General features: G+C 51.6%; 1 long non-coding RNA gene across 1 annotated transcript in view; it reads right to left on the bottom strand.

Annotated features, from left to right (window-relative positions):
• The window catches only part of LOC114041117, a 219,296-nt gene extending 209,522 nt beyond the window's left edge, over positions 1–9,774 (bottom strand). Inside the window, exon 1 of the long non-coding RNA XR_003568884.1 lies at positions 9,658–9,774. This is a non-coding gene — a long non-coding RNA (uncharacterized LOC114041117). The remainder of the gene's footprint in view (positions 1–9,657) is intronic.
• Between the last annotated feature and the right edge of the window lie 2,765 nt (positions 9,775–12,539).

Here is a 12,539-nt window from a genome sequence, read left to right as displayed (position 1 = left end):
GAGCGAGTACATTCCAGGCACCCAGGGCAGTCATGCACAGGGACAGGAGAGGGGAGTTGTACGTGCAGAACAGAGAGGAGACCAGTTTGGCTGGACCGCTGAATGCAGGAAGGGGCTGGAAAGACGGGACGGGATCAGACAGTGTAGGGCTTTAAAAGCTAAAGAGATTTTATATTTTATCTAGGAGGCAACAAGGATTCATTGGAGTTGGTTAAGATCACATGTACACTCAAGGAAAGTTATTTTGGTAACAATGTAACTGTTAGGAGACAGAGCAAAGGAATTAGAGACCTGAGTTCAAATCCAGCCTCTGACACATACTAGCTGAGTGACCCTGGATAAGTCACTTCACCTCTGTTTGCCTTAGTTTCCTATTTGTAAAATGGGGGTAATAAATGCACCTACCACCCAAGGTTATTGTAAGGATCAAATGAGATAACAGTTGTATGCCCTTCGTAAACCTTAAAGCACTATATAAATACTGGCCATAATTATTACATGGTGTGAAAAGAGACTTGAGGCAGAGAAGCTAATTCAGCAACAGTTGAATTGATTGAGAGATGTTGGAAAGAAAGAAACCAGAAGATTTGGCAACTCATTGGCTGTGTGGGGTGAGGGAAAGAGACGGTGCAAGGATAATAGTGAGACTACCAGCATGGCACTGCCCTCAACAGAGCCAGGGGAGTCTGGAAGAGGAAAGGTTGGGGGGAGATATATAGTGAGTTAAGTCTGGGACAGGTTGAACTTCAGATGTCCACAGGATAATTAGTCTGAAAAGCCCAATAAGTGATTGTTGTGTGGGACTGACACTCAGGGGAGAGAGAAAGGCTTTGTAAGGCTCTCTTTGTAAGAGAGAAAGGCTGTTGTTCAGTTGTTTTTTAGTCACATCTGACTCTTCATGACCCCATTTGGGGTTTTCTTGGCAAAGACACTGGAGTGGTTTGCCATTTCCTCCTCTGGCTCATTTTACAGATGAGGAAACTGAGGCAACAGGGTTAAAGGACTTGCCCAGGGTCACACAGCTAGTAAGTGTCTGAGGCCAGATTTGAACTCAGGAAGTCCTCCTGATTCCAACCCCAGAATCCATTGTGCCACCTAGCTGCCAGAGAAGGTCTAGATGATAATTAAGCCCATAACAACTGATGAGGTCACTAGAGAAAGATAAAAGGACCCAAGACCTAAGCTTGGGGAACACCCACAGTTAGGCAACTTGATCCGCATGGTAAGCCAGCAAAGAAGACTAAGAAGGCATGGTCTGACAGGTAAGAGAACCAGGAGAGAGGAATGTTATAAAATCCCAGAGGGTGAGAGTATCCAGGGTGGTCATCAGTGTCAAAGGCAGCAGAGGGTCCAAAAGGATGGGCACTGAGAAAAGACCAGCCCATTTGATCAGTAACTTTGTTTTTGTTTTTTGTTTTTTTACAAGGCAACTGAGGTTAAGTGACTTGCCCAGGGTCACACAGCTAGTAAGTGTCGTGTCTGGTCTGAGACCACATTTGAACTCAGGTCTTTCTGACTCCAGGGCCGGTGCTCTATCTACTGCACCACTTAGCTGCCCCTTGATCGGTAACTTTGGAGAGAACAGTTTCAATTGAATGATGAGGCTGGACGGCAAGGGTTGAGTTGTGGGTTTGAGGAAAGGAAATGTAGGCTGTGTGTGTAGACAGCTTTCCTAACAGTTCAGCTGGACAGGGGAAGAGAGATACAGGACACTGGCTTGAGGGGATGACAGGGTCTAATGACAATTTTTTTTAAGAATGGAAGAGATACGGCAGCACAATCATCCAAGACAATTCCAGAGAACTCATGATGAAAAATGCTATCCGCCTCCAGAGGAAGAACTGATGGCGTCTGACGGCCCATCAAAGCAGACTTTCACTTTGGTTTTTTCGTGTTTTTTTCTTAGGTCTGCATTTTCTTTCACAAAATGACTGATACGGAAATATGTTTTGCATGATTGCTCATGTATAACCTACATCAAACTGCTTACCATCTCAGGGAGGGGAAAAGAGAGGGAAGGAGGGAGAAAAATTTGGAACCCGAAATTTTTTAAAGAGAATGTTAAAAATTGGTTTTGCACGCAATTGGGAAGAAAATAAGATATTATCTTTGAAAAGAATGGAGGAGAGGGGCAGCTGGGGAGCACAGTGCACAGAGCAACGGCCCTGGATTCAGGAGGACCTAAGTTCAAATTCGGCCTCAGACACATAACACTTACTAGCTGTGTGACCCTGGGCAAGTCACTTAACCCCACTGCCTAGCCAAAAAAAAAGAATGTGGGAGATATAGGTCTGTTTGAAGGTAGTAAGGAAAAACCAAAGGGAGAAGCTGAAGATTTGAAGGGGTGATGTCTGAAGTTACAATCTGCTGGAGAAGACAGGAAGGGACAGCATCAAGTGAATATGAACGATGGAGGGCAACGAGAAGGCCCACTTCATTATCAGAGACTAGGTGATGATCTCACGGAGTCTGACAAAACCTGCCTGCTTTGGGTAGGGAGATAATGGTCATGGAATGGGATGGCGACCAGGAGATGCTCAATGGGTGGAAAGGGAAAAAAAAAATCCCCTCCCCCCAGACTTCAACAACTTGATTCCGTGAGGAGGCCTTGGTAACTCCAGCACCAGTGACCGAGACTGATGAGATGCTCCTTCAGGCCTTTTGCGTACTCATCCCCATCCCCAAATGAAACGCGGCGCCCATCGCTCGGATGTGCCAGATATTTACACTGCCGCGGACACCAAGGAGGAAGCGCTGCTGTCCTAGCCTGACTTGTGTGCGGGCAGGCACTGCACAGACAATAGCAGCAGCCCCCTGGGTTTTATTCTCCTTCGGGAAATCTGATGGGGGGGATTCCTGGAATCTTCCTTGACAAAGATATGGAATGTCAGAGATGGAAGGGACCTCTGGGCCACACTAGTCCGAGCCCTAGTCCACCAATAAGTCCCTCTACAACATTCGCCCTCTAGCCTCTGCTGAAAAAACTCCAGCGAGGGAGAAAGCCCCCAGGGCAAGAGAGTTCAATGGCTAGAACACTGGACTTAAAGACAGGAAGATCTGAGTTCAGATCCTGATTCTGCCATGACTAGATGTGTGACCCTGCTCACCACTTAATCTCCTTCAGCCTTCATTTCCCCATCTGCAAAATGGGAATAATGAGAGCAGCTGCCTCCCAGGGGTGCTATAAAGATCAAACGAGATAAGGTCTCATTTGCAAGTGCTTTGCAAACTTAAAACTCCATCTCAACCTTGCCATTTTTGCTGTCTTGTTTGACTTCTCATGAGCCCGTCTACTATACTGTCCAGGGGGTTTTCTTGGCAAAAATACTGGAGTGGTTTGCCATTTCCTTCTCCAGTGGATTAAGACGGAGGTTAAGTGACTTGCCCAGGGTCACACAGCTAGTAAGAAGCCAGATATGAACTCCGTTGGTGGCACAGTGGATGGAGCACTGGGCTTAGAATCAGGAAGATTCATCTCCCTGAGTTCAAATCTGCCCTCAGACACTTACTAGCTGTGTGACCCTGGGCAAGTCACTTCACCCTGTTTGCCTCAGTTCCTCATCTGCAAAATGAGTTGGAGAAGGAAATGGCCAACCATTCCAGTATCTTTGCCAAGAAAACCCCCAAATGTGGTCAAGAAGAGTCAGACATGACTGAAATAACTCAGCAACAAACTTCCTGACTTCAGGCCCAGCGCTCTATCCACTGCACCATCCAGCTGCCATACAAACCCTGGTTGGTATCATTATTATTATTCCTTGCTAAGACAGCCCAATCCGTTTGGGGGTAGCATAAATCGTTTCTCCTGACATCGAGCTTAAATATATCCCTTTGCAACTTCCACACAAACACCAACATGATTTTCCTTAAGCACAGATCTGACCTTGTCACTCAATCAATCACACTGGTTTTCCATTCCTCTAAAATAAAATATAAACCACTCCATTGAGCTTTTAAAGCCCTTCACGACCTGGCCTTCTCCTAGCTTTCAAGCCTCATTAGACACTTCTCCCTTCCTGCCCCCTAAGAGCCAGGCACACTGGCCTCTCAGCTCTCCACACAGGCCAGTCCATTTCCCATCTCTGAACCTTTGCACTGGCCGGTCCCCATGCCTGGATTGCATTTCCTCCTCCTCCTGTCTCAGAGAATCCTCTTGTTCCTTCGACTTGCAGCTGAAGCGTCACCTTATATGTGAATTATTATGTATTACTTGTTTCCCCTAAACCCCCTCCCCAGGTCCCAGTATTTATCACATATACTTATTCTCCATATGCTTATAAATGCATATATGATGCTCCTTGAGAATAGGCATTCTCACATTGTCTTTATATCCTAGTACAGTGTCTGGCATGCAGTAGGTGCCCAATAAATGCTCGTGGATGGAATGCTCCCAATACTGCCCTCTGGGGCCAAGCAGAACAGCTTTTATTCCACTTCCCCACAAAACCATTTGACGACAGACATCCCATTGCACCCTGAGCCTCCTCAGCCCTGCCCTGTTGCTTCATGGCAGCCCAAAGGTGACCCCGGGTTTTTTAAGGCTATAGGGGAGGAACACAGGTCCTGGAAAAGCTTCTAGGATGGCCCCATCTGTCAGCTGTCTGAGAACCAGCTTAGCTAACGTCAGCACAAGGCATCTGGCCACCAGGGATGAAATGTTTTGTCCATAACCACTCCAGAAGACTAGTGAGCAGGGCATGGAGGGGACAGGTGACCTACACCGGACTTCTTCCCTTCCCTGAACGCCTGCTCCAATCTTTCTAGCTCTGGCAACAGCTATGATGTCATCAGCCACCTGGGGGATGAATTGGAATTTTATCTATGACTCTATCATCCCCCTCAAATGTCACAGCATTTTAAGGTTTAGAAGGACCCTCAGCAGCCACTCAGTACAACTCACAACTCCCCACTGTAGACTCAAGAAGTAACAGGCCTCGACCTGAAGGCCCACTGAGCACCTGGCCTCCATCCAGCCATCTCTCTGTCTTAGGAAGGTGTGCCTGACATCAAACCTAAATTCCTCACCTACAGCTTCCATTTGTAACTCCCCCACTGGGGGAAAAGAGACAAGCTAAGCTCTCTTCTGCATGGCAGCTCTTCCAATGCCTGAAGACACCTACCACATTCTCTTCCACCCCTGGCTTTCTCTTCTCCATCCTAAACACTCCCAGTTCCTTCAACCAATTCTCATAGAGTAGCTTATAACTCCAATTTATCAATAGCCTTCCTAAACTGCGACACCCAGAACCAAATACTCCAGATGTGTTCTGACCAAAACAGAACATAATGCAACTGGCAGGCAGGCAGGCAAACAAGCACCTACTATGCACCTACTATTATGTACCTACTATGTTTCAGGACAGCTAGGTGGTATGGTGGATAGAGCAGCAGGGCCTGGAGTCAGGAAGATGAGTTCAAATCTGACCTCAGATAGTAGGCCTCAGCTGTGTGACCCTGGTGCCAGTCACTGCACCCATTTGCCTCAGTTTCCTCATCTGTAAAATGAGCTGGAGAAGGAAATGGCAAACTACTCCAGTATCTTTGCCAAGAAAACCCAAAACGGGGTCAGGAAATAACCAAACAACAACATGTGTCGGGCACCGTGCCAAGCACTGGGGATACAAAGGGAAGGCAAAAACCAGTCCCTGTCCTCAAGGAGCTCCTAGTCTAATAGAGGAGACAACTGGCAAATGACTTTGGACACAGACAGGATAAAAAGGAAACACTCGACAGAGGGAAGGCCCTAGAATTCTGGGTGATAAGGCTACAGAAGGTAGGCCTGAGTCTTGAAGGAAGCCAGGGAAGCAACACCTCCCGATTTCTGGAAGCAACGCCCCTCAAAGCAGCTGAAGACTGGGTGTTTGGGCCCCCACGTCACACTGTCGCCTCGCATTGAGCCCAATGTTCTAGCCTGTCAAAACAATTCTTTAATCAGTTCTATTTGCCATACTTTTATTATTTATCTTTTATTAGTTATGTATTCTATAGTTCACCAATAATTAATTATAATGAGAATGTAATCATTAGAATAATTAATTGTTAATAATAGCATTTATAGGGCATTCGAGTTTGCAAAGTGCTTTATAAATAATATCTCATTTGATCTTTGCCATCGCCCTATCAGGGGTCTGCTACCATTACTCTTCCCATGGGGGCTCCCGATTGTCAGCCAGGGGTTAACCCGCCCTCCCCAGCTGTCTTAGCCTCTGCCACATCTTCCCATTCCTCCATCTCCCTACCAACCACCAGGACTGCCTGCCCTTTCTAACAAGCCTTCCCCTTTCTCCATCCAATCCATCTTACACACACACACACACACACACACACACACCCAAAGAATAATCGTCCTTCGACAAAGATCTATTTCTGTCACCCTCTGCCCAAAGCCTCTTATTGGCTCATGTTGACAGCCTAGGAAGAAAAATTCCAATATTTGCCTGGCATTCAAGGCCTTCCGTCCCTTTCCACCCAGGCACTCTATGGTTCCTGGTCTGGGCAAACATTCCTTTTGTCCCTCTTGCTCTGCCTAGAATGGCCTCCCTCTCCTCCCTTCCCTAGTCTAGTCTTAGCCATCTGTTAGAGCTCAGCTTCCGTTAGAGGTCATAGTTCAGGTCCAGCACTCTATTGGCCAGTCTCTAATCCACTCACCATGAATGGTCACTTTGTATTACTTGGTTCTGAAATACTTTGCATAGCTTTGCTTTGACCTAGCATCATGAGCACACGTGAGACCTTTGATTGAGTGGACTTTGACTTAGATAGAACTGAATTGGTAGCCAGTCAGGTGGTACAATGGATAGGGTACTGGGTCCCTGTGTTACTAGCTGTGTGACCTTGGGCAAGTCACTTAACCTCTGTCCAGTTTCAGTTTCCTCAACTGTAAAATGGGGAGAATAATAGCACCTGCCTCACACTGCTTAGCATAGTGCCTGGCACACAGTAGGTGTTATATAAATGCTAGCTATTATTGTTATTGAATCAGTCTTTATGGTTTATCCTCCTAATTGACTGTGAGCTCTAGAATGATAATAATTGGCAAAGAGCCCTGGCTCTGGAGTTGGTGGACCTGGGGACATAGCCAGCCTTTGAAATATACTATGTGTGTGACCTTGGATAAGTCACTTGACTTTCATGAGCCTCAGTTTCCTCCTGTGTCAAATGTCAATTTCGGGGGAACCATGGATTCCATAGCCTCTGAGGTCCCTTGCATCTCCAAGTCTGGAATCCAAAATACAATAACATATCACCTTAAAGTCTTCCATCCATCAACATCCCACCTGAACCACGAGGTCAAGGGGAGCCATATTCCTCCTTAGATTGGAGGCACAGAGATCTGACTACAGTGGGACGGTCAGACAGGGTTGGTGATTCCACGCTCAGTCAATCAATGCTTCAAGAGGGAGTGCCCTCACCAGGGGAATCACCACTCTCAGAAGTATTGACACTTCAGGGATATCGAGCAAAGAGGAGGAAACTCCAGACAAAGGAAGCAAAAAGCAGCTTGTTTTCAGCTGCTGGCAAATCAGAGAATTCCACCGGGAGACTGGGAGGCATTTACCCTGAAAATGACCATCATGCAATGGAGCCCAGACCACAGGGCCTCTGAAAGGCAGGAAAAGACGGTGGCACAGATTCCTTCCCCAGCCTCACCCACACAAACATTCTTTGGTGCCAAGACAACAGAAATCTATTTCCCCGGATCAAAGCAGGCTAGCTGCCCCCAGAGCCTGGTTCACATCGAAACCAACCCCACCTCCCACTTTACAGGTGAGGGACCTGAGGCACTGAGAGGAGAGGGGACTTGTCCAAGGTCACCCCCCGTACTAGGCGGCAGGGCAGGGCCAGGACAGATCTCCTTAATACAAATCCAATGATTTTTTTTTTCCTTTCTGGTTTTTTTCTTCTTTTTTTCCTAATGCATCACCCTTCCTTCGCCCAGAGTGGATCCAAGCAAAGCAATTTAGTATTTTCGAAGCCGCTTCCGGGAGCTATTATCTCCCCAGCTACCTCGTGGAAAGCCATCCCTCTGGCTTTCCCTGCAAGCTCCCTTCTCCCGCTAATTTCCATAAAATCAGGCTTTTCTGGAAACCAGTTATCATTAGGAGGCAAGGAAGGCCCGTTCTACCAGGAAAAAAGAAATCGCAGTTTCCCCCTCTGGGGAGAAGTTGCTGGCCACCGTGCCCATACCCCCAAACATCTCCCCCAGCAGTTTCACTAACTTCCCAGGCCCCCGAAATGACGAGCCCTTACACGTTCTCTCCCCATCCCCAGTAACTTCCCTTCCTCCATCAAAGTTTGCAGCTGGCAATACACTGAAGCAGACTGCAGCATTCGAGCCGCGGGGGGGCGGGGGAGGGTGGAAGGAGAGAGAGAGAGAGAAAGAGAAGGGGGAGAGACACAGAGACACTCAGAGACACAGAGACACAGAGAGTAGCTGCGGCTCCCAGGACAGAACGAAAGGCTCCCATCTCCGAATTAGGGTTAAAAAAAAAAAGTTCTGGGATTTTTGCAAAGAGAAAGCACTAGGGAAAGGGGGGGAGGGGCATAGGGAGATAGAAAATGCAATTCACTCAAGATCTGGTAATTGACATATTGTCTCTAACACTGACCAGAAGAAATGGACCTGGGCACCCCAGCCAGTCGGAGATACTTCGAGCAGACAATGGGGAAGGGGGCACAGGGATTGGGGAGAGCTGGGGCGCGGCGGGGAGAGGGCCAGTGGGAGCCCCCTAGCAGGCTCTGCACCTCCCAGAGGGAGAGGGGGCGCAGAGCCCGAGAAACTTGGGCTGCTCACGACCGCTGCTGCGGCCGCTGCGGAACGAGCCCTGCTGCCTTTGGCCGAGGGCACCTCTCGCTTGGCGGGGAAGCAGCCAGCTCTGCTCCTACCTGGGCAGGCGGAGAGCCAAGGCTTGCCACGAATACCTCGGGCAGCGGGCCCCCTCCTTCCTTGCCTCTCCTCCACCTCCCTCCCAGCCGGTCAACGGCCGGGATTATCACACAATGTCGGGCACTGGAGGTCGGGAGATTTCCCACCCTGAGAGGTAGAGGAAGAGGATTCTCGATGAGCCCCGAGCTAGCAAGTGCCCACCCTGCCCACCCCCCGCCCAAGCTTCGCGCCCAGTCCCGCAGGGATGGGGCATCTGGAAACCCCCCCCGCCGTCACCCTGGCAAAACAAAGGAAAGCCCGGTTCGCGGGCAGCCCCGGCGCCGCAGCTGACGAGATGCCCTCCTTCTCCTCGGCCAGGGCAGCCAGCATCCCCGCCTCCCCACCCCCATCTCCGGCCCCGATCTCCCCAGAGACAGCATGGTGCTCCCCGGCTCCCCAGGCGCCTTCCCCGCCCCGCCTTGCAGGATCACGAAGGAAGAGAATCCAACCCCCACCCCCAACCGCTCAAGCAGCATCCCTCCCGCCGCGGCCCGGGCACCAGCCCCTCCCGGTTCCTGGTGTGCCCGCACCCCCGGGGCGCCGCGGTACCACTCGCTTCCAGCCCCCTCTCCAAGCGCAGTCTCCCTGTCTCCCGCCCTCCTTCCACAAAGGGCACCCACCCGAGGCAAGCCCCAGCTGGCCGGCCGACCGGCATCCTCCGGAGAGGACAGGGAGGGCGGGGAGCAAGAGCCGGGCTTCCCAGCCCGTCTCCGGGCGCGGCGTTTCCCTACCTGGTCTGCGGCGCGGCCCCTCACGCTCCGTCCCTCGGGGGTTTATTACTAAACAGGTCTCGCCGAAGGATGGCCCTTGCGCTGGGGTGCGCGTGAGTGCGTGTGTGTCCGAGTGTGCGAGTCCGGGAGTGCGTGTGTGTTTACCGCCTCCTCCGCACGCCCCTGGCCGCCAGCAGTGCCGTTCTTCAGCGCGCGAGCTGCGATGCCTGCCACCCGCGGTCTGCCCCGGCCCGCCCTCCGTCTTTGCCCTCTCCCGGATAATGTAAAACACCGAGAAGAGCAAAGTGCGCTCAGTCTCTGGAACAGAACCGCGGGCCAGGCAGTCAAGGAGTCCCTCCCGTCTAAAAGTTGGACGCCGCCGCCAGGGCCCGGTGGCTGCGGACGGGATCGCTTAGGGCTGTCTCCGCAGATTTCGGGGGGTCTCCCGTGGCCAGGGGTGGGGAGCCGCGGCGCGGGCGGGCTTAGCTCGCCCCATGCATCAAACTTTCCATCGGGACTGGGAGATCGGGTCCTGGCCGCGGGCGGTGGCGTCCCCGGGACTCCCCGGCCCCGCGCTTCCCGGGGCTGCAGGAACGCCAAGCACAGACAAGGAAACGACGCAGTCCTCCTGCTGCTGCCGCCGCCGCCGCCGCTGCTCCTCCTCCTCCTCCTCCTCTTCCTCCCCCCGGCCTCCCCAGGCCCTTCTCGGAGCCCCCAGCCCGGCGGAGCACGAATTTTGCCATTGGCCAGGCGGGAAGGGAGACGCCCAGCAACCAGGCACGATTGGTGCATCCTCCGGCGACTCCTGCTCGCCATTGGGCAGTGGGAACGTCCATCCCCGGCGCATCGGCCTCCCGTAAGGTACTCGGGGGGCTCGGGGAGCGAGCTGCGGCCAGAACGGCCGGTTACAAAGGAAGCGGCGAGGGGCGAGGACCGATGAAGGGGAGCTCTGTGTGGCTGTCCGGGGCGCGGTGCCACCCACGGGCGCGGGGCCGGGGCCCGGGCCGGGAGCCGGCTGCGAGCAGGTGTCTCCGCTCTCTGGCACGCACGCACGCACGCAGGCCCTCCTTGGACACAGGGGGATGAGGGCTCCCGCCCTCGCCGGGCCGGGGAAGCCGGGAGGCACGGAGGGTGCGCTGAGGAGGCCGGCCCCAGACCCACAGACCGACCCCCGGTGCCACTCCCGCCCGCGGCTGGGGAAGGAATCCAGGGGTCCCTCTACACAAAGAAGAGCCCCTTTGCCCCCCTCTTTCTCTCCAGTCGATTCGGTCCTGTTGTCATGGCAGCGTCTAGGAAAACCCGAGGTGCTGGTCCTCTGCCTGAGCAGGCAATTCGTGGTTTCGTTCCATCCACAAATATTTGTGGAGAGCGCAAAAGCCGGAGCGGGGCGGGTGTCGGAAGGTCCCACCCCAACTCCCCAACCCCTTTAAGAGGCAGCGAGGTGCAACGGGCAGAGCCCTGGACTAGGGAGTCAGGAAGACCTGGAGCACTGTGCTGGTCCTTGGGGAAGTCTGCTAGAGGGGAAAGGGGAGGGGTCGCGACCGTGGAAGGGCTCAGGGATGAGTCCTTCGGCTTTTCCGTTTGCTTAAATCAAACCTGGCCTATATTCCGTGTGGTGCGAGCCTGGGGCTTGGCCAGGCCAACTAGCTTGGGCAAGTGATCTTGGTTAACTTAGTTAGCCTTGCTGGCACGCATCTGTACCATGAGGAGTTGGAATCACTGATTCCTAGGGCCCCTCGAGCTCCTGGTCTGTGATGCCATGGTCTCCCCACGTTTCTCGATTTTGTATCTCCCCATAGGGTGTAAGCTCCCTGAGGGCAGGGATAGTTTCCCCCCCACACACTTTTTTTGGTCTCTTGACTTTTTATGTCCAGCACCTAGCACGGTGCCTAAGGTACTGTAGGCACTTAATAACTTCCTGCGGTCCTAGCTTTAGAGTCAGAAGGTACCTTAGAGAACCTTGTCATTTTATAGATGAGGAGCCAAGGTCTAGAAAGATGCTATAACCTTTCCAAGGTCACACAGCCGTTAGGTGCAGAGCTAGGAATACAGCCCACATCTACCGACTCCAAATCTAGGACCAGTCTGTCCTGCCAAGCTGCTTCTCATACACTTGGAGACTAATGAATTGAGTCCCCAGGTGTAGATGTCTCCTCACGGGGCAGGCCTTAATTACTGGACTCCAACAGTAGCTCAAACCTCCATGATCCTCAGGAAGAGCTGAAATCATCCTTCCCTTAGCTAGGAATTTCGGAATCATAATTTGGAAACGTCTGCTGTATACTCAACCTGACAGAGAACCAATCATATCAAATGCTCTTGACACTGTCTCCTAGAATCTCACACTACAGACAGAAGATAGGTGGAATACACCAACAAGGACAGCTATGCCGAGGTATTTTGTCAAAGAGCTGCTTTGGGGCATGTCCTGTTTTGCATGATGGCTTAACTAAAAGAGGAGATCAGTGATGAGTTATGGAGGAGGGTGTCTGGGAGGAAACTTAAGTACCTTTTTGCTATCATGTTTATGTTTCTCATTTACTTGCTTTTATTTGTAAAGCACTTTGCAATGTCTCACTAATGTATGCTACATTCCCATGAAAATATAGTGACACAACCAAAGAGTAGCAGGCCTGCATTAAAACTCCAACATACCCCAACCCAGGGTTTCCTCTGGGAACATCGGAATTTGGCTCGTGTCTAGATCTCCATGAAAAGGAAAAGGGGATCTCAATTCAAATGTAAGCATTCAGGCTAATATGAGGACGATTTTATTTAACCAAACAGATTCACACCTGAGCCTATAAACAAGATGGCTCCTCTTTACTCTCCAGTGGACCTTTGACTTCCCCTGGGCCCTAGGCAGCCCTCCACACTTTAAGTCTTACTCTGAGTGGGGCCAC

The sequence above is a fragment of the Vombatus ursinus genome, unplaced genomic scaffold, assembly GCF_900497805.2.
Source record: "Vombatus ursinus unplaced genomic scaffold, bare-nosed wombat genome assembly UNPS02014167.1, whole genome shotgun sequence".
Taxonomy (NCBI): domain Eukaryota; kingdom Metazoa; phylum Chordata; class Mammalia; order Diprotodontia; family Vombatidae; genus Vombatus; species Vombatus ursinus.
Note: the sequence above shows the minus strand (reverse complement) of the source record. Positions and strands in the feature narration are given on the sequence as shown.